The sequence below is a fragment of the Gobio gobio genome (assembly GCF_949357685.1).
Source record: "Gobio gobio genome assembly, chromosome: 22".
NCBI classification, from domain to species: domain Eukaryota; kingdom Metazoa; phylum Chordata; class Actinopteri; order Cypriniformes; family Gobionidae; genus Gobio; species Gobio gobio.
The window spans coordinates 30,802,574-30,823,559 of record NC_137118.1 but is presented as its reverse complement, the minus strand read 5'-3'; positions in this window follow the sequence as shown (position 1 = coordinate 30,823,559).

The following is a 20,986-nucleotide window of genomic DNA, read 5'->3' as shown; positions in this document are numbered from 1 at the left end:
TTCGTCTGGCTCCTCCTTCGTCCTCAGCTCCACCTTCGTCCTTGGTCCCACCGGCTCAGCCTCTGTCTTGCGGTCATCTGGCTCCACCTCGGACGCTCGTCCATGCTGCTCCACCTCAGTCTCCTGGGCCTTCGGTCTTGTGCAGGCTCATCGACCCAGCAGCTCCTCCAGTGGCTCCTGCATCGGTGGTGGTTTCCTTGTCGGTCGTCCCCAGGGTGTATTCCACCGAGTCGTCGACACCATGGCTCCTCCCTCCTCCGACTCCGCCCTGGGGCCTCATCCTGGTTGGTCTCTGGTGCACCATCTGGCTCCTGCTACAGGCCCCTCCCTGGATCCTCCCGCCTTCCATGCCCCCATGGACCGTTTTCCTCTCCCTTGGACTGTGTTTTTATTTTGTCTTTCCATGCCCTCCTCCTGAGCCCCCACCCTCCCTCCTCAAATGTTCCCTTTACGGCGCTTACTCGGAGGGGGTGTAATGTTACTTGTCTAGTCTGTTTTGCTTGTCTTTGAGTTTGTTCCTTTGTTCAGTTTTCCCGCCATTGTCATTATGAGTTCATTCCATCACCTGTGTCCAGTTAATTAGTAATGTCTAGCACCTGTGTCTTGTCAATTACCTCTTTTGCCTCTGTGTATTTAGTTCTCAGTGTTTCTTCAGTGTTTGTCCGTCGACGTCCATGTGTACTGGTGTGTCTGAGTGTTTCCTGAGTCATTTGTAATTAAAGTTCCTGTTCCAAGCTCTCCTTCGCCTTCGTGAGTTTGATCAACACCCAAGTTTGTAACACCTTCAATGCAAATCTAGATTTTGTATTCTGTTTTATTGTCTTCCAGGCAAAAAGCATCAGTCAAATCATTTAGAAAAGTAATAGAAATAGCTCCTCAGCAAGCCACCCAGTTTCATGAAATCAAAGAGTTGGCAGGAGCCTGTTCAGATGGGTGTTTATACTCCAGTATGCTAAAAAGACAAGATATTACAGTCTGTGCAGTAGACGAACAGTCTTGATTTTAAATGCCTTCTGATGGATGAGCTCTTTTTAACTTGGTGTGATATGTTGTCTCACACTTAAAAAAGTTTTAATGTAAATTTCACTTTTGGAATTAACAAATAAAAGAGATAATTTTAACTTAGCCAGAGAAAGTTTGTTGAGTAATTTCTACTTAGGTGAAGTTTACTTTGAAATACTATTTTTCAAATACATTTTACTGTACAATAAAACACTGAATTAAGCCATGCTTTTAAAGTGCATGCTTTGCTTAGAGCATCTAAGTAAATAATACAGTAGTACTATATTGTGTAGACAACATAGAAGTAACATGGTACCCACCTGAACACAGTGTGTTCTCAATGCTTGGTACACACTACACAATAACGGTAACATTCATTGAATAATTTCATTGTGTATCAATGTGTAATTTTGAGTAAAAAAATAACTAAACCTAACAACAAAAGCAATGATAAAACAAGTCAAGTCTGTTATATCCTTAAAACGAAACAATGAGGAGGCATTTGTAACATAAAGATTACTTTAATTAACCAAGCAAGTAGTACAGTGCATGCAGCAGCAGGTGGCATCTTGTAGACTCTTCTCTTCAACATACCCTTACACGCCCCTCTACCACCACCTACTGGCCAATATGCACAGAAGAACACAACATATTCCCACATTACTTAAAGCAAACTGTCTACACAGAAATTTACGCACATAAGGGGAAACATATTAAGTTTACCAAATTACCGAAGTATTCACTTTACTAAATAACAATTACTGGTAATCAGATTAGAACAATAATTACTTCACAAGAATTATCAGTAGCATTCATCGAAAACAAAGATAAGTTGACTTAATGAATTACTCATCCTTTATAGTCACATACTGCAAAGTTGATTCAGTGACATAATCCTCCATCCAACAAGGAGGTCGTCTCACACGGGTAGAAACACTTTGAAGAGCGTTGGAAGCCTGATGCGTGGGAGGAGGAGAAGGAGTAGGAAGAAACTGAAATGATAAGTCCATCCAAGTTATTCACTCCCCCCACCGACAATTCCTGCCAGACCTGAGACTCGAACCTGCAACCTCCCGGTTACAAGTCCGATTCTCTAACGACTGCCTAATGGTTAGAGATTGTCTGTGACAATTAGAATGGTTAGACAATTTTGCCGCTGGATGTGACGGTTACGGATCCGTCAGAGATGCAGCTCGAAGGAAACGTGAACTGTGCACCGTGACGTGAGTCTTGTTTTTTAAACATTTGCTAATTACCAAATCAGTCGTGATGAGAAACCGCTAACGTTATATCACATAACATTTAGTGTGGACGGATATTAACGAGGCATGTGTGGTCCTGCGCATCCGCTCTGAGTTTCCTGATGAGGAAGGCCATTATGTCGGGTTTAAACGGCCCCCTTTGTGAACCTAGAAACAAAACTGGCAATGACCTCCTCCTTGTCCGGCTTCTCATACTGAGCTGATAGATCTTCTGGGACAGGGATGGCCATAAGCGCATCAGTGTATGGCGAAGGGTTGAAAAAGACCTTATCAAAAATTAGGTCAATCATATCAGCAACATAACCTTATAATAAAACATAAGCACAAACATTTCTATATTTTAAATTGTTTCGGTTTTGTTTTTACTTTGTTTTTGTAAATAATTAATATTTAATAATGAGAAATAAAATGTATAATTAAAAAATATGTGTTGTTTAAATTGATTTCAACCCTTACCAAAGGTAGGCTGTGTCTTTTGAGGTTTAACTCTGCACTCTCCCTTCCTAGCCTTTGGAAAGGAGATTTTGAAGAGAGGTACACCTTCCTCCGTTTCGGCCTGAGGTCGGTTCGCATTTTCATTATAATGCATAGCAGCCAGGTAGAGTCTGGAAGTACAAGACAAAACGTGTTAATATTGACTGACATCTTAGGCTACAATTCCCAAAATCATTAAGTAAATAACTTTTTTACCTGCACAGCATTCCAATAAAGGGAAAGACAACATTTTTTGGTGCAAAACGAAGGATGACGGCATGGAAAGCCTCCAACGATGAAGTTTGGTGGTGGGGGCTAAGTTTTGCAACATCATTCAGTGTTCTTTTGTTTGTCAGCAACTTCTCCAACTTGTTGAAAGCTGGAGTATCTGCAGACAAAATCATATTAGAAAAAAAATACAGTATATACTACAATGATGTTACTAATATTACAATGATGATCTCCGGTAAATTTCTGAAATTGACTAAATAACTGTAGTTGTCCGTTTACTGTTTTGACATTTAGTCTGTATATTGATGACATACCTGCTTTGAGCCATTTACTCTTGTCAGTTGTCTTGCGGATCGCATGCTCACACTTTGGGTAAAGAGGATCCTCATGTGTATGGACATCTCTAACATGGTTCAGGATTGCAGTCCACTTTGCAATTCTCTCTAGCCCGGAGGTTGAGCCAGCTGCAGTCCAGTAAATGTGATTGTTGATGCTTTTCATCCACTTCTTGAGTTTCTCACAGTCTTTCTGCTTACTGATTGCTTCCAGTTTCTTTGAAATTCCTATAATGAAAGCAAAATACATTTCCCTTAGTTAAGATACCTATAAACTGAATACATTTCAAAGCATTTCTTACCATTTACTTATTAATAGTGTCACAATTTCAAAGAAAGGACAAGTTTTCAAACCAAATGTGAGCTTTACACAAGCTTGTAAAAAATGTAACATCATGTCTTTCCAAAAGGATATCATAAACAACTCAAAGAAAGGAACATGTTGTAGCAAAACTGATTGATTGTGTATGATATAATGGACTATGAACATCAATAAGCTCCATATTGGCACTGACAATATACCTTTTGCCATGTGCCAGACATCATAGTAATGGGTTATGTTTCTCTCCCTGAGGAACTTCTGTACTTGAGGATGACGATCAGTGACAATGCAATCAAGGTTGATGCCACGCGACTCCAGTAATGCTAGACTCCTTGTCAGGCCCTCTTTTTCCATGTAGCAGCTACCACCAACCTCGTTGCTCTTTAACACAGAAAAACAATATGTTAATAGAAAATGCATTATAGACTTTTATTTTCAAATTACAACCAATAACCCCTTTACTAAATCAATTTTGTCAACTCACCTGAACCAACTGTATGTCCACAACGGTGTTAGTATGGAGATCCATCGTTGTATAACTCCCATACTTTGCAGAGTGGCCTGTTTTTGTTCAAATAGTGACATAATAACCACTATTAAATACTTTGGTATTACGCCTTGAATTTTATTTAAGTCCCTCCTTTTAATTTCAAACAATATCTAACCCACTATGTAAACTACACTATTTCAGTAAAGTATCAATACCTGGAGAGTCCGCTCTCATGTCACCACCAAGTATAACTTTTTCCTCCTGACTTAGCCGCTGCAGATTCACATCCTGTGTGACTTTCCATTGGTGAATAACTGCCGGTTCAATGAAAGCTCTGGCATGACGGCGAAATGTTTCATAGCGAAACAACTGTATCTTCATTGTATTGAAGACCTGTTGGTGTGGGGGGATAAATACATGTAATTTAATCTAAATTTTAATTCACAGTCAAAGTAACTACAGTTGGACATCATTTACCTTTTCAATTTGTATGAAAGATGCACCAGTGAGGTACACAGAGGCAGAAAGGTGCATATTTCCAGCTGGTGTGCTCCCAAGGATAGGCTGGCTATTCCACTGTCTTGTAAATGTGCAATGTGGGCACCGCTGCTTCACAGACAGGAATGTCCCCAGCCTTTGGGTCCTAACATCACATGTACGTGTGCAGACTGGACATACATTAAACAACTCCATGATGCAGTTCTCGTACACTATGTACTTTTTGCTGTTGTGGGTGGGAGTGGATGAATCTTCTCTGTATCAAAACACAAAGAAAGGAATACTAATTTTTAGTTAAACAGATTGAGCCTTCATCTGGACAGTACTTTAAACCCATCACCCTGTTTGCAGCTGGATTAATCATTATGCACATAAACAATGCTAAACGTAATGCTATAAACAACAACAGTCTCACTGAAACTAATTCTTTATGTTAAAATGAGACCCACGAGCCAAACATATATTTAAACACTCAGTAACTTACGACTTTTGTGTAGAGTCTAACGATGCTGTGATGGAGTTGGCAGGATCATAAGTGTAATCATGTCCCTTTGAAGCTTCCACTAAAGAGCTGACCTCAAATGGAGAGTCCTCCAGCTGTTCATCGAGGTCTAGATGAGGTCTTTTGTGTGGTCTCTTTAAAGGTGTCGATGACAGGAACAAAGGGTCTGCGGACGTCCCAACACTGAAATGTCTGCAGGAGACAGTTGCCTGGACACCTACGGACAAATTTAAATTAAGACAAGTCTAATTAAACAACACATAATGAAGGGAACGAGAAATGCCATAATACTTACTAACTACATTAAAAGTAAATGTATTTGAAGGTGGCAGGTACATACCTTCACTTCTAAAGTGGGGCCGCAGAGTCTTTAAGGATAGCTGTGTGCCTTTAGTGTGTGTTTCCATGTGGTCTGTCTGGCAGGCAACATCCCTTGAGAGAGGCAGCTGAATGTAAGCACTTGATGTGCTGGCCTGTGTAGAAACAACAAGGTCAAATTAGTATTAAATGTATTCATTTATATATATTACATGTGCAATGTGTTAGAAGATAAGCCTTTTTAGTTAATATCATTAATACTTAAAATTAGATCTATGAAATGATAAAATTATATTACATAACTTATTTGTTTATACATTTGATCTTTCAAATATCCTAAAAGTTTTGAATTTACAATCTGAATTAGCTTTATTCACCTGTGGCTTTTACAGGACCTCTTGGTACATAAATACATACATATATTACATGATCACACTATTTTAAATAAGACTAAGTAAAAAAACTTAATTAAATGATATTGAGGTATACATCTGAAACAGATTTACAGATTTGTGCATTGTGTTCTGTGTGTACAGCTCTATAAATACATGTGTATATGTATTTACAAAAAATACTGCTTTTCTAAAGTACTGAGAATGAATTATACAACGTTTTAAATGCTGTGTTAGCTGTTTAAGCTGGAGATAGCATAGTGAAATAATGGTTTTGTGCCTAGATGTTATAACGTCAGTGCTCAGAGATCGGTATTACGTCTGTATTTTATCTTATTACAATTCCATCGAGCCGGGCTGCAATTTGGAAATGCGGATATCGCGCGCACAATAACAACAACAACAGAACGATTATCCAAATAAAGAATTGTTATAACATTCGAGCCTTGAAATGTGTGTATTCACACACATACTTGATGCTATGTTATGTAACGTTACCTTTACATTAGCGACAGCTGGGCTGTTATGCAGATGGCAGGCAACACCATAACACCAACAACAGAACGATTATCCAAATAAAGAATTGTTATAACATTCGAGCCTTGAAATGTGTGTAATCACACACATACTTGATGCTATGCAATGTAACGTTACCTTTACATTAGCGACAGCTGGGCTGTTAGCTGCATAGGTAACGTTACAGCCACATTCTAAGGATAACAAGCTAAGTAACCATATACAGTAAAGCAAAAAAAAACGTATATCATTAGTTTACTTACTTGTGCGAGGTTTGTAGCTAAGCCAAGGAGAGTTGGTACTGATCCAGACTTTAGTTTCAGACGTTCAGCAAGGCCAGCTCTGTGTTGGCCCAAGTTGAGGAAACAGTCGTCGGAGAAATGTTTGGCGCAGACATACAATAATTTCGGAAGTTGTGTCGGTGCATTTCCAGAGAAAATAAAATTGATCCACTGGTTTTTCCGAGGCTCAGATGAAGGAACTGAAAAAAGAGTTCTGCTTTCATTTGTACATAAAATAACTGAGCACCTGGCATGCCTCGTTCGTTTAAAGGCCATGATCTGTCATCTGTCGAGGACGATCAAATATGGCGCTCGCATGGGCGTGCCAGATTCTCTGGGCGGAGGAAAGGGAGGGAACCGTGCCTGCAAGGACGTCAAACCAGGAGCCTTCAGGATTGGCTAGTCTGGCCTGCCATTTTCTCAAAGGCAGAGAGAGACAGCCAGAACTCGGTTTTACACCGATCAACATTTCTATCCACTTGGGAACAATATTCAGGCTAGGGGAACTCATATTAATGTTGAAAAACCTCATAAAATGAAAATTTCATGCCATGGGACCTTTAATAGCGTATTTATAAGTATATTTTATAGAAAATCTAGTTCCTACATTATTTTTCTATACATTGACTCACTGGAGTCTCTAACCTGCAATATGCCCTTTAATTACAGTAGGCCATTACGATATTTGTGGCTGCACCGGGGTCCGTTATTTAGGCTACTAGGTTAAAGTTACGCCACTGAGGCTAATCATGAGCGGTCCATGCATGGCACCTTACCCATGGCTATCTGTTATGAACTGTAGGTTACATCAATAAATTACAACAATTTTGTGCTATGGGCACTGCCATTGATACAGGTAGTGGAAGAGTTTACGCTGAGCTTGCTTTGCTTTTCAAACATGGAAGTGTGACAAAGGCACATAGGCTAGGCCTATAGGAATTCTCTAATGTGGATACAGACATATATACACACATCACTATACAACACATGTCCTTATTAGGAGAAAATACATGTCGTTTTAACGAGAAAAAAATGTTGTTTTAACGACATAACATCTCGTTATTATGAGAAAATTATGTAATTTTAACGACATTAGATCTCGTTATTGCGAGAAAAGATGTCGTTAAAACGACATATCTCGTTATTACGACATAATTGAGTGGAAAAAATAATATGTATGTGGCAGCAATGCGTCACCGTAGTTTGGAGGGTGAGAAATGCATTGGTAAACTTTTAAGACACTTTAAAGACTTCTAACTGTGTACAGTATGCAAATGAGTTCCACAGGGGAAAAAAGGGTGGGCCACACTGTGTGCCCCCTCTGATGCCAGCAGCCAATCGCAACACTGGAATGGAGAAGCACCACATTGCAATCTCCTCCTCATCGGAAAGGGATAAAGGTACCCTTTCAATAGACACTCCTTGTTCTGAGTCTGAGTCCTGCGAGGATGAGACTGAAACAGATCACCAAGTCTCCCCCCTAGAGAGACATAACAGATACACCATAATATTCTGAGCCTCTGGTTCATCCAGAGAGACAACAAAAGATCCAAGGATCTGAGTCTACAGCTTGTGATGCAGCAACAGACACGACCACGTTCTGAGCCTCCAGCCTGTGAGGAAAGAGAAATTAACAAACACTATGTTCAGCGTTTTAGTCCAGCGAGACGACTACAGCACGTCCCGAGTCTCCATGTCAGAGAGACAAAAGCGGATTGACCAAGTCCTGAGTGGCTGGCCCAGAGAGGCAGAAGACACACATTTGCAACGAGGTTAAGCTCAGGAGAGCAAACCTTCACTTCAGGGCCTCATCTGCGTGTTCCAGATTTTAGGACCCTTTGGTCCTCCAGGAGATCAGCATCCCACATATCTTTGTGTTCAAGACCGTTGAAACTGATTCCAGCTCCTTTCCCCACTGCATTGTCACCCAGCACAACCAGTGGAAGAAGTCACCACCATCGGACTGCTACTCAACCAAGTGGAACGTAAATATCACTTAACCAAACCTCTTTCCAGAAACCATGGCATTGTTGTATAATATCAGTATATGATTTTCTAATTTACATTAGAGGTAACATAACTGATGCTAGTTAATAACAAGTTAATAAATTCCTTTATTTGTTTGATGCATGATAAAGGTTCTTCACCTTATTTTCAGAGAAACAACAGTTTATCTTTCCATAAGATAACGCAACTCTTCCATAGCCACACTCAATTTAATCACATGTATTTTATGCATCTTTATTCCTTTATCATTCATTGTATTTATTTAGTAGTTGTGTTAGTTATTCTTGTTTATCTTTTGTTAATAAAATCTAAATAAATAAATTGAAATATATCAGTCTGTGTGTAATGAATTAATATAATATACAAGTTTCACTTTTTGAATGTAAGTAGTGAAATAAATCAACTTTTTGATGATATTCTAATTAAATGACCAGCACCTGTAATGTTAAAACACAATACATTTAAATGTAATCTTTATCTGTAAAGTTTTTTTTATACATTTATGTACAGTACAGTTAATTTAACTTTACAACACATTTTAATTTAATCATTATTTAATTATTGTATTACCTGTATGTAAGCACTGTATATTTACAATGTTAAAGTGGCTGATAACAATAAATATTCTTAGGAATAAACTGCCTCGTTTTGGAATTGTGCAGAGCTGTAGCTGAATTGTTAGGCCTTCTACGCTACTGTATTTTAATGTTGGTCATTATGGTGGTACTTGGGGAGCCAAATATTTTCTGGGGTGGTACTTGGTATAAAAAGTTTGAGAACCACTGGTCTAGTGTGTATTCATGCATCGCTGTCATATGACAAAACAAATTGCATTTTGCTTGTTATATATATATATATATATATATATATATATATATATATATATATATATATATATATATATATATATATATATATATATATATATATATATATATATATATACGGTTTTCGGTTCGGTTCGGTTCGGTTCTGATGGCTTGTCACATCAGTTTTTTGCTATTCTATTCTATTCTATTCGATAGGAACAGCAAGAGGTTAAGGAGAAAAAATACAATTTTTTTATTGCAATACTCTTTCTTCATTTTACTTAAAAGACTTGAAAACCCTTACTTAAACTTAAAACTTTACTTAAAAAAAAAACCTTGTACACATTCCTAGTGTATTGTATAATATAAAATAAATATATATAAAGATTTACACTGGCAGCTCAGAGCTGTACAGCAGTATTTAAGTATGAAATTGAATGAATAAATGTAAAAATAAAACACTACATAGACTTCACTATAAAATATACATTGATTCTTAGCTACTGTATTAGTTTTTCAGTCAAGAGCAGTGAGTGATTTTCTCTTTGTCTTTTGTTGTTTTATTAACCACTAAAGAAATAGTTCACTCAAAAATGAAAATTCTGTCATCGATTACTCACGCACAAGTTGTTTTAAACCTGAATAAAGTTCTTCAATATGACTAATTGAAAAAGGCATTTACATTCAAATGCATGAAGAGGTATACAAGTAAATTACAGACTAATATAAACAGTCTCAAGTTAAAAAAAACAATACTTACTCAAGAATACAGCTGATCATGTTTTGAACCAAACCTCTTATTTTTATTGGAGCTCATCACAAAAGGAGATGTAAGGCAGAACATAATGAGACTGACAGCCTTAGTCACAAATCACAGGTTTGTTTCTAAAGGAGACTTAGTGACTCTCCTTTTGTGTGTCACAGGGTGTTTTGGTGTTGGTTCATGTTCATTGTTCTTGGTTATGTTTTTAGTTTATCATTTTCATGTCCCATGTTTGCCATGTGTCTTCGTCTGTTATTGAATGTTGTAACCCGCTGTTGTGGAAAGTCGTTACAGAATAACAGACCGTCAAAGATAAACCCAGCAGTTGCCATGCTTCGCCTCTGTCAAGGCCAGCATCCTATAGAGGACTATGTACAGGAGTTTTGTGGACTGTGCTACCTTGTAGATTTTAATGATGTGGCCCTCAAGGACGTTTTTAGATTTGGGCTTAATGAACCAATCCGTTCCCAGTTGCCTGGAGGTAAAATTCCCTGGTCATTGGACCAATATTTTGACAATGCCCTGTTGCTGAGTGGGTCTCCTTTTACTGTGGGGACTGTGAATGAGGAACGCCACCATCCCACAGTGCCTGCCACTCAAGTGCTCACTCCAGGCCACGTCCAGGCTCCAGCCCACGTCCAGGCTCCAGCCCACGAGCCCGCTGTCCAGCCCAAGAAAATGGGGGGGCAAGGGGTACATGGAGGCCACGAAGGCCACACCCCTGTGGCCCCCTGAGCTGCCGTTGCCGCCTTGGCCCATTGAACTGCCGTTGCCGCCTTGGCCCGTTGAACTGCCGTTGCCGCCATGGCCCGTTGAACTGCTGTTGCCGCCATGGCCATCCACGGCTCCAGATCCTCCATGGTCGTCCACGCCTGAGGGTCCAGGTCCTCCAACGCCTGAGGGTCCAGGTCCTCCCACGCCACAGGGTCCAGGTCCTCCCACGCCACAGGGTCCAGGTCCTCCCACGCCACAGGGTCCAGGTCCACCCACGCCACAGGGTCCAGTTCCGCCCAAGCCACAGGGTCCAGGTCCGCCCACGCTCACAGACCCGTCCACGTCACGTCTGGGTCCGGTGCCCCTGCACGGGCCTGGCCCACCCTCCCTCCCCCAAGACTGTTGTTAGGCTATTGGTGTGTTGGTGTTGTTTGGGCATCAGGGGCCGCCCATAGAGGGGGGGATCTGTCACAAGGTGTTTTGGTGTTGGTTCATGTTCATTGTTCTTGGTTATGTTTTTAGTTTATCATGTTCATGTTGTGTTTGAGCGTCATGTTCACAGTCTTGTCATGCACTTCCTGGTTTTGTCATGTGATTCCCATGCCCTCATGTGTTGTATCATGTCATTGGTTCATTGTTTAATCATTGTTCACAGGTGTCACTTGTCTTGTCATTAGTCTGTGTGTATTTAGCTCTCATGTTTGCCATGTGTCTTTGTCTGTTATTGAATGTTGTAACCCGCTGTTGTGGAAAGTCGTTACATTGTGTTCCACAAAATAAATGCAAATGGGTGAGTAGATAGTTTATAAAGAAATCTTACCCTTTGCAACTAGTGTAATATCAGCAAATATAAACTCCTTGGGTGAAAAAGGTGACAAAAGATGTAACCCACAATTTCAATAGCATAGAGAAATATTTTTAATTACTTTAAAAATAAAATGCATATTATGGGCCAAAAAAGAGGTTTAATCCACACAGTCATTATTAAAGCAGCTCTAGGCAACTTTTCAACCTTTATAATATATTTTCAAGACTCTTGTGATGATACATCGACTTACAATAGGTTGAATGACACGTCTGCCATAGCCTGACGGGGTCTGTATCGTTTTTAATCGTACTTTTAAACTTCTGGTTTCGGGTAGTAACCCGAGAACAAAAAGAACTACAAAATTCGACCGCTTTATGGCATATACATCACTTCCACCACCACCCCCACTTCCTTAAATTCGGACGTGCGAGCCCAACTATCATTTGTTTGCCGAATGTTATAGTCATGGCCGAAGCAGCACAGAAAAATAAGAAAGCAAAGGTTTGGTCGGAGGAAAGCAAAAAGAGGAAACGAGAAAGTGATCGGATTAAAGGCAGGACGAGGATCAACATTGGGCCAGCGTTTGCTCGTTGGCGTGAGCTGAAGGAGGAGGGGCTACATTCTTGCAAGTAAATACATAAGACGTACAAAATCATATTTTAGGATACCTAACATGTCTGTGATATTGGTTTATTTGTCTTGCCTCAAGCTATAATGCAAATCGATTTTTCAAATTTGCAGATTCATCTATGGTAGCTTGATATTATAATATTGACGATATATGGTTATTACCTACCACTCAAACATTGAATTGAAGTATCATATAGATTCTGTAAAACGGGAACCAATAGACTAGGCTACTATAATGACGCTGGCTTGTAAACGTGAGCATCGCGATCATTTGGCGTTTGAAAAAAAATAAAACCCATGAAATTATATTCATATGACATGCTGAAACATATGCCACTCTACCTGGGATGAAGACATTTCACACGCAACGCAAGCAGAACACCTGCATGTGAACTCCTCCTGCAGTGTTCAGGGCTATCATGGTTGTCATGTCAACAAATGCACGTGCGATGCATCCCCTGATGTAGAATGACAGAGTTTACGACAGTAGTAGAGGACAATACTGTTTCCCAACTGTAGGGGGACCCCGAGAGCAAAACCTACCTAGTGCTGCTTTAAATGCCCATGAGAAGGATGCAATACTAGAGAAACTGGAAAATTCAAGTATGACCATTGAATGAGAAATACTGATTGGGTCAGCAGGGTCCAGCCAATCCCTTGTTAATAATTAAATATCACTTGTTTATATATTGATTATACACAAAATTAATAGTATTTAATAAGCTAGATGTGGTTCAGCATTGGTAAATTGTAAAAAATGTAATCAGAATATCGACTCAAATTATGCATGTGCTGTATAATATCTAGCATTATTGTAGCAAAACTAAGCACATGTGACAGTGGAGTTTGTAGAGAATATTTCAGTAAAGTCACAAGAAAATGTATTAGGATTTGTAAACTTGTAGTTCTTTTCTCTATCACAAATACAACAGTTAAATTTGTACTAAACCCATTCTACAAATCACAAAATAATAAAGATTTTTTAGATTGTTAAAATAAAGTAAAGTTTAACGAAAAACAACGAAAATATCCCTCTATAACAGTCTTAAATATTAATTGTAAAATAGTAGCGTTTATAATAAATGATTACTGATTGATTAATAAAGACAACAACATGTTTATCACTGGATAGAGCATGTGTGTGAGTGTCACATACTGATATGTCATATTATAACATATATTATGCGAGATCTCGCATATCAGTTAACAAATTAAATTTGTCCATGACTTCACACTTTTGATGCAGGTGTGCAGCAACTGCAGAATAAAGGTGCGGTCACAGTACACTTTACATTCCAATGACGAGAAACATTTGTAGTAAAGTCGAGTAGATATATTTTATATTTTGAATATACTATTTGTTAAATGTTGAATTCATGTTTATAAAAAGACTCTGCAGAGTGTGACGTCATATCATGACTGTTATAGTGTCAAAGTTGTTTGTCCGCAGCTTAAATGTGAGCATATGAATTTATTAATTTGTGATTTGTAGAATATGACTTGTGTACATAGCTGTCAAGTTTTGGATTTGAAAATAAGGGACATTTTTCGGCGCCCACCGCAAGCAGTCCCACCACCCCAACCAAGCTCCAGTATCCCTTACATTTTAAGACAGGTGTTATAGCCCAAATGAAAACACAAAAGGGTATATATAATGAGCATTTATTTAAAGGCTTATTTGCATATTTTCTGTTCATTTAAAATTGCTTGTCTTTAGATTTTATTTTCATTCCACACATTCTTTTCATTTCATATTGCTTTTCTTTTACAGTTTTTCTTTTCTTTTCATTTCACACAACTTTTCTTTACTCTTTTAGTGAGTTATTGTACACATTTGTTGCAGACTTTGCATTCTTTAAGACTGTTTTGGAAGGAGTGTATTTGTGGGCTGGGCCAGAGTGGTTCATTTTACATGAGAGTAGAGCACAAACAGTTCTGTTGTCTAATGTCATCCTATTCTCTGTAACAATCTTTCGTACCATGCTAAATACCCTTTCTGAACTTGCATTGCTATGGGCAGGTCTCGACAGGTCTCGACGCTTGACAAGTGGATTTTTTGAAGGGGCAAGTGAAAAATAATTTTACTTGCCCAACAGACAAGTATCCTGAGTAAAATGTCAAAACAAAAAAATAACTAGGGAATCACCAAAGAGCAATAATGATTCTGCATTCAGTTAGTGTGTAATACTAATTACACACTAATTAGTGGGCTGGTAGTGGATAATAATATCAAACGAACTGACAACAATGTTGAGTGGTTGAGGCTCGCGCAGCCTCTCGAAGAGAAAATCGAAAACAAATGAGTGGCGCTCACACACAGAAACTCAGTTAACATACACGGTTAAAATGGTGTAGTTATTATATTTATAACATATGATACAGTTAAGCAACATTACACTAACAAGAGTGTTGTTTTCCAGAATACCATCACGACTGGAAATGACACTGATTTCATACGCCAGTTCCATAAACAATTAATTAACATTAAGTCACTTACATTTTATAATTAAATTCGCTGTCCCATTGATCACGGTATTTACACGAGGGGTTTTTTTTGTTTGTTTTGGCAGGAGTGCCTTAATCCGTCTCTATCGTTACGTCCATCATCATCCGTCTCTGTTTTGTTTTTTTCCCGTGTTGTCACTCGTCATCTGACCTCAATCACACACTAGCCTCGCGACAACTGGCACCTATACTGTAGGCTACTGCAGATGCCAGTTATCGCGAGGCTAGTTACAGAGCTCAGATTGGAAATGTTTTTGTTTTTTTACTCCGGTATTATTGTTTTTTAATAACGCAGGTTAAAATACGGGAGATTTACAGGAAAATACTAATACGGGAGGACGGCGGGAAAGAAGGGTAAAATACGGGACTTTCCTGGCCAAAACGGGATACTTGACAGGTATGCTTGTGTACCACCAGAAACGAATTTGAAAAGGTTTAACTGTTGTGTTGTTTGTAAGAGAGAAAAGTTTGCATCTTCTAAAAAATACCTTTTCTCTCTGACTTTAAGTGTACTGATGTGTGACTATTCTTTACAACTACAAATCCCACTGTCACAGGTGCTCAGTTTTGCTATAATTATGCCCTCACAGAACATGATAGTAATCAGCCATCCAGTAATCAGAGGTCAGTGTGGTGGACTGTTGATACATCTGTCCAGGCCAACATCTGATGTCTTCATTTCTTTAACTGCATGGGGATTCCCAGAGAACCTGTAATAAAAATAGTACAGTTCAAAATCCATCATACTCATTACAAAGTATCGCATCTGGTAACACAAATTATCATTCCAGGTTCGATGTGGCTCAATAGACAATATTTGCAGAATAATATTACACAAAATAAACTTTATTAAACGTTTTGACTTGCACTCTGAATATTCCTTTAATATGGCATTTTGTGAGAAGCCCAGTGACCTTGTCACATTTTCTTCTATATGTAATTTTTATACAAAATTAACGGTCAATGTAAAATATAAAGAATTCATGCATTTACAAACCTCATTTGGATAAATATTAGGGATGCCACAATTCTAAATACAATATTGATTACGACATATGATACGTTTCAGTAAGTGTTAATGTATCCTCAATATACCTTAAGATATTAATTCATATTTATTCTTTAGGAAGACATGATCACTAGCACGCTGCATAGCCGCTCCTGTTCAGTGATCAGTCACGCCACATTAAAGAGCATCAAAATGACATTTATCGTTTGAATTTCATGATGAAATGGATTTAATATGTTTGTGTGGGAATGAAGTTAACATGACATTATTTCATATAGTAGGCATGGCAAAATTAAACATAGTTAATCTGACACAATTTTCTCTATTAGGCATGGCTGTCTAGTAGGAATGACACAATTTGCTTAGTAGTCTTGACTAAATGAATTTAAAGGGTTCAACAAATTAAAATTAGCCCATGATTTACTCACCCTCAAGTCATCCTAGGTGTGTATAACATTCTTCTTTCAGACGAACACAATCTGAGCTATATTACAAAAGTCCTGGCTCTTCCAAGCTTTATAATCTATCATCATAAAAGTGCGTCTATCCATCATAAAAGAGCATCTATCCATCATAAAAGTGCATCCATCCATCATAGAAGTGCTCCAAGCGGCTCTGGGGGGTTAATAAAGGCCTTCTGAAGGGAAGTTGCACGTTTGTGTAAGAAACATATCTATACTTAAAACTTTATAGACTAAAATAAATAGCTTCCGGCAGTCAGCAAGGCGAGTTACGGCGAAAGAGTAACCCTTGACGCATGCGTAATGACAAACATAGAAGTGCGGAGGATAGAGCAAAACAAAACACCGGTCATGAATTAGAGTCTAAAACGAGAATTTTTAAAGAGAAATGACGGAGGATTTCGATATAAGAGAAGAGAGGCGATATAAGAGAGTTTGTTGCCCGCGATATAAGAGATAAAGTTTTAAATATGGATATGTAAGTTTATGATGGATAGATGCAATTTTATGATGGATAAAAGTGCATCTATCCAGTCTCTGCAGAGACCGTGTCAATTAGACTCCCCCTGAAATTGCCTCGTCGACACGGCATCCTCAATAAACCCGTCTCCGGCGTGATAATTCCGATTGTTCGAATATTACAATTTAATAATTGTTAAATCGATATGTCATCCTCAATAAACCCGTCTCCGGCGTCTTGCCTCCGATTCTTCTAATATTGCACTTTAATAATTATTTAATCAACACATCATCCTCAATAAACCCGTCTCCGGCGTGTTGCCTCTGATCTTTCGAATATTCCGATCTATTATGACCTCTGACCTGTAAAGTTGCCAGAATAATAATCATACGCTGTTTGTTAATTGCCCAGAGGAGAACTGGCACCCCGACTGAGGTTTAATTTTCTCCATTAGGTCACCTGATGGGGTTTTGGTTTCCTTGTCACTGTTGCCTCGTGCTTGGCTTGCTCAGTTGGGGACACTAAATAAAAAAAAAAAAATCTTAATTTTTTCAACTAAATATCCAAATAAATCAAATTATTAAACTAAATTAACCATATAAACCAAATTACTGATCTAATTTCTGATCTAAAGCCCACACTGTCACTGTATGATCATTTAAATGAACTGATGACATCACCATTTTCTCCGAAATGGCTATACAGCTGAATACAATTCTGTTGCACTATTTTGCTGTTTAACACTGTAAAGCTGCTTTAAAACAATCTGCATTGTTAAAAGCGCTATATAAATAAAGTTGACTTGACTTGACTTTTGTTTTTTGTAAAACCTATAGAAATAATATAGGCTTATTTAAATTGCAGTTTTATGAAAATGTAGATAAAAATTTGCTCCGCCCCGCACTGCGGGTATAAAGCGGAAGTGAGAGCAACATGCAGTTGTCATTCACTTCAGAGCCAAACTGGCGTTATTTCGAAGAAAAACAGACGCAATTCTTCAAACGAGAGAATTTCACTTCAGCAAAAGAGAAAGGAGGACGTGGGGACGCTCGTGTTGGCGAGACGGCACAGAACTGCGAGACCGCGTGCTCACCGCTGCATGCAGCAAAAACTGCTGTTCTCACAGCACCACAAATTTCTGAGTTGGTTTGGTGAGGGCGTTCCGTACAGTGAGTGCAGACACAGGCTGCACCTTTTCCCTGTGTTCTGCCGCGGTCATCCCTGGGTGCTTCAGCACTAAGAGCGCTTCCTCACAAAAAGAGCACACGGGTGTGACACTGCGTCTTTTTCAAGATGTCATTCCACCCGTGCGTTTCTGGATGTGGTCGTTCCCTATCGCCTGCTGATGGTCACAATCACTGCATCACGTGTCTGGGCATCCTGCACGCTGAAGCAGCGTTTGCGGATAGTTCATGTTCCCACTGCGGGAACATGACTATCTCAGCGCTTAGGTCGAGACTCACCTACCTTTGGGAAGGTGGAGTCCCCCTACCCATACCTCGATCTAGTGCTTTTCCTGCACCACAGAATAGACCTACTTCGACGGATGGCCGGGGTGACCTGAGGAACCCGCTGGCCCCTCCCATGGGCGTCCAGGGGTGACTTTCGGGGCTCCAGCGGACGATCAGATGTCGATCGCTGCATCGGAGGGGGAGTTCCAGTCCTCTGGGGATGAAGATTCGGCTGTACTGCCTCCCTCTGGGAGAGTGGCAACGGTCGAGTCGGACCCGGAGTTGACGGCTATGCTTTCCCGGGCTGCCGAAAAGGTCGGGCTAGAGTGGAACCCTCCACCATGTCCCGAGCCTTCTAAGTTGGACGATTGGTTTCTCGGGGTGGGTCGCGCTGGTTTTGTGTCCCGCCCCGGTGCCTTTCTTCCCGGAGGTGCATGAGGAGCTTACTAGGTCGTGGTCGACGCCGTTCAGTGCTCGGAACCGACCTAGTGGCTCCTCCCTCCTCACTACCCTCGACGGCGGGCAGGCCAAGAGTTACGTGGGAATCCCACCAGTTGAGCGGGCTGTCGCGATGCAGCTGTGTCCGGCGACCGCTTCCAACTGGCGTGGTGACCTGCGTCTCCCGTCCAAGGTCTGTAAGTTCTCTTCCGGTCTGACCGCGAAGGCTTACAGGTCTTGTGGACAGGCCGCGTCTGCCTTGCATGCCATGTCACTGCTTCAGGTGCATCAAGCCCAAGCACTCATGGACATGCACGAGAGTAGGCCTGACCCAGAGCTCCTCCGGGAGCTCCGGGCGGCGACGGACCTCGACCTACGGGCGACGAAAGTCACCGCCCGTTCCCTTGGTCAGGCAATGTCCACGCTCATGGTCCAGGAGCGGCATCTCTGGCTCAACCTGGCCGACATGAGGGAGACCGATAAGTATCGGTTCCTGGACTCCCCCATCTCCACGGCCGGGTTGTTCGGTGGCGCGGTCGAGAGCTTTGCCCAGCAGTTCTCGGCCGCCCAGAAGCAGACGGAGGCAATCAAGCACATCCTGCCCCGGCAGCCTGCTGCGTGCTCCACCCCGCCACCGGCTGCAGCACCTCCGGCTGCTCGTCGCAGAGGACGTCAACCTGCAGCCGCCTCCGCTCCCGCCAAAGCCCAGCAGCAGCCTCCACCCGGGCGTCGGCGTGGAGCCAGCCATGGGAAGGACGTCCAGCCCGCTCAGGCCACTGCCAAGCCAGGTGGCAAATGTTGTCGCAAGCGACCCTGAGACGGGCCACCCAGAGATGGAGGAAACTGCTCTACAGGAGATGGCCGCAGCTCCACTATTTCCCCCGGAGGAGGGCCGGGGGAGAATCCTGAGTTCTTGTTTAATTTCTGTTCCAAATTCTCAATAAAGAGCAGTTTCCAATATCTCTGGGTCCCACGAGAGCGCGCTTGGCGGTGTTCGATGCTCCCATGCCTTGTCACCCTCAAGCGCCTCTCCAATCGCCAGCTGGGGATGCCGGCTGTGGGGACAAGCAGGTAAGTGTTGCACGGCACACTCAGACCCCACTTCGGGCCACTTCCATGCCGTCCGAGTCGGGTCCCTGCATGCCGCTACGCTGCCCCGCCCCGGGTACGTCGGTGGTGCCGATGATCCGGCTTGCGCGGTCTCTGGGGGCCTGGCTAGCGCTCCCCAGCCCGCCTCGCTGGCTCATCCGTACCATCAGACTCGGCTATGCGATTCAGTTCGCCCGGCGTCCCCCCAAGTTCAGAGACATTCACTTCACCTCCTTGGTGAAGGCGGATGCCCCTGTCCTACGGGCGGAGATTGCTGTCCTGCTGGCGAAGGACGCGATAGAGCCGGTCCCTCCAGCCGATATGAAGTCAGGGTTTTACACCCCGTACTTCATTGTACCCAAGAAAGGTGGCGGGTTACGACCGATCTTGGACCTGCGATTCTTGAACCGGTCCCTTCACAGGCTGCCGTTCAGAATGCTAACGCAGAAACGCATCTTCAGGTGCATCCGTCCCCAAGATTGGTTAGCAGCGATCGACCTGAAGGACGCGTACTTTCATGTCTCGATTCTCCCTCGACACAGGCAGTTCCTACGGTTTGCGTTCGAGGGACGGGCATATCAGTACAGAGTCCTACCCTTCGGGCTGTCCCTGTCGCCCCGTGTCTTCACGAAAGTCGCGGAGACACGGCTTTGTTGAGCAAGTCCATTGCTCCCATGAGAGAGCGTGGTGTTCGTATCCTCAACTATCTCGACGAATGGCTGATACTTGCCCAGTCGCGAGAGCAGTTGTGCGAACACAGGGACATGGTGCTTCGGCACCTCAGCCAGTTGGAGCTTCGGGTCAACTGGGAGAAGAGCAAACTCTGCCCCAAGGAGAGGATCTCTTTTCTCGGGATGGAGCTGGATTCGGTCGCCCTGACAGCGTGCCTCACCGAGGAGCCCGTCCAATCAGTGTTGAACTGCTTGAATTCGTTCGAAATGCAGGACAGCGGTACCACTGAAACACTTTCAGAGGCTCCTGGGGCATATGGCATCCGCGGCCGCGGTAACACCGCTCGGATTGCTTCATATGAGGCCGCTTCAACGCTGGCAACACAACCGAGTCCCGAGATGGGCGTGGCACAGCGGGTCCCTCCGTGTCCAAGTGACGCTGAGGTGCCGCCAAACCTTCAGCCCGTGGTCGAACCGTTCGTTTCTGTGGGCCGGAGTGCCCATAGAACAGGTGTTCAGGCATGCTGTTGTCTCCACGGATGCCTCAT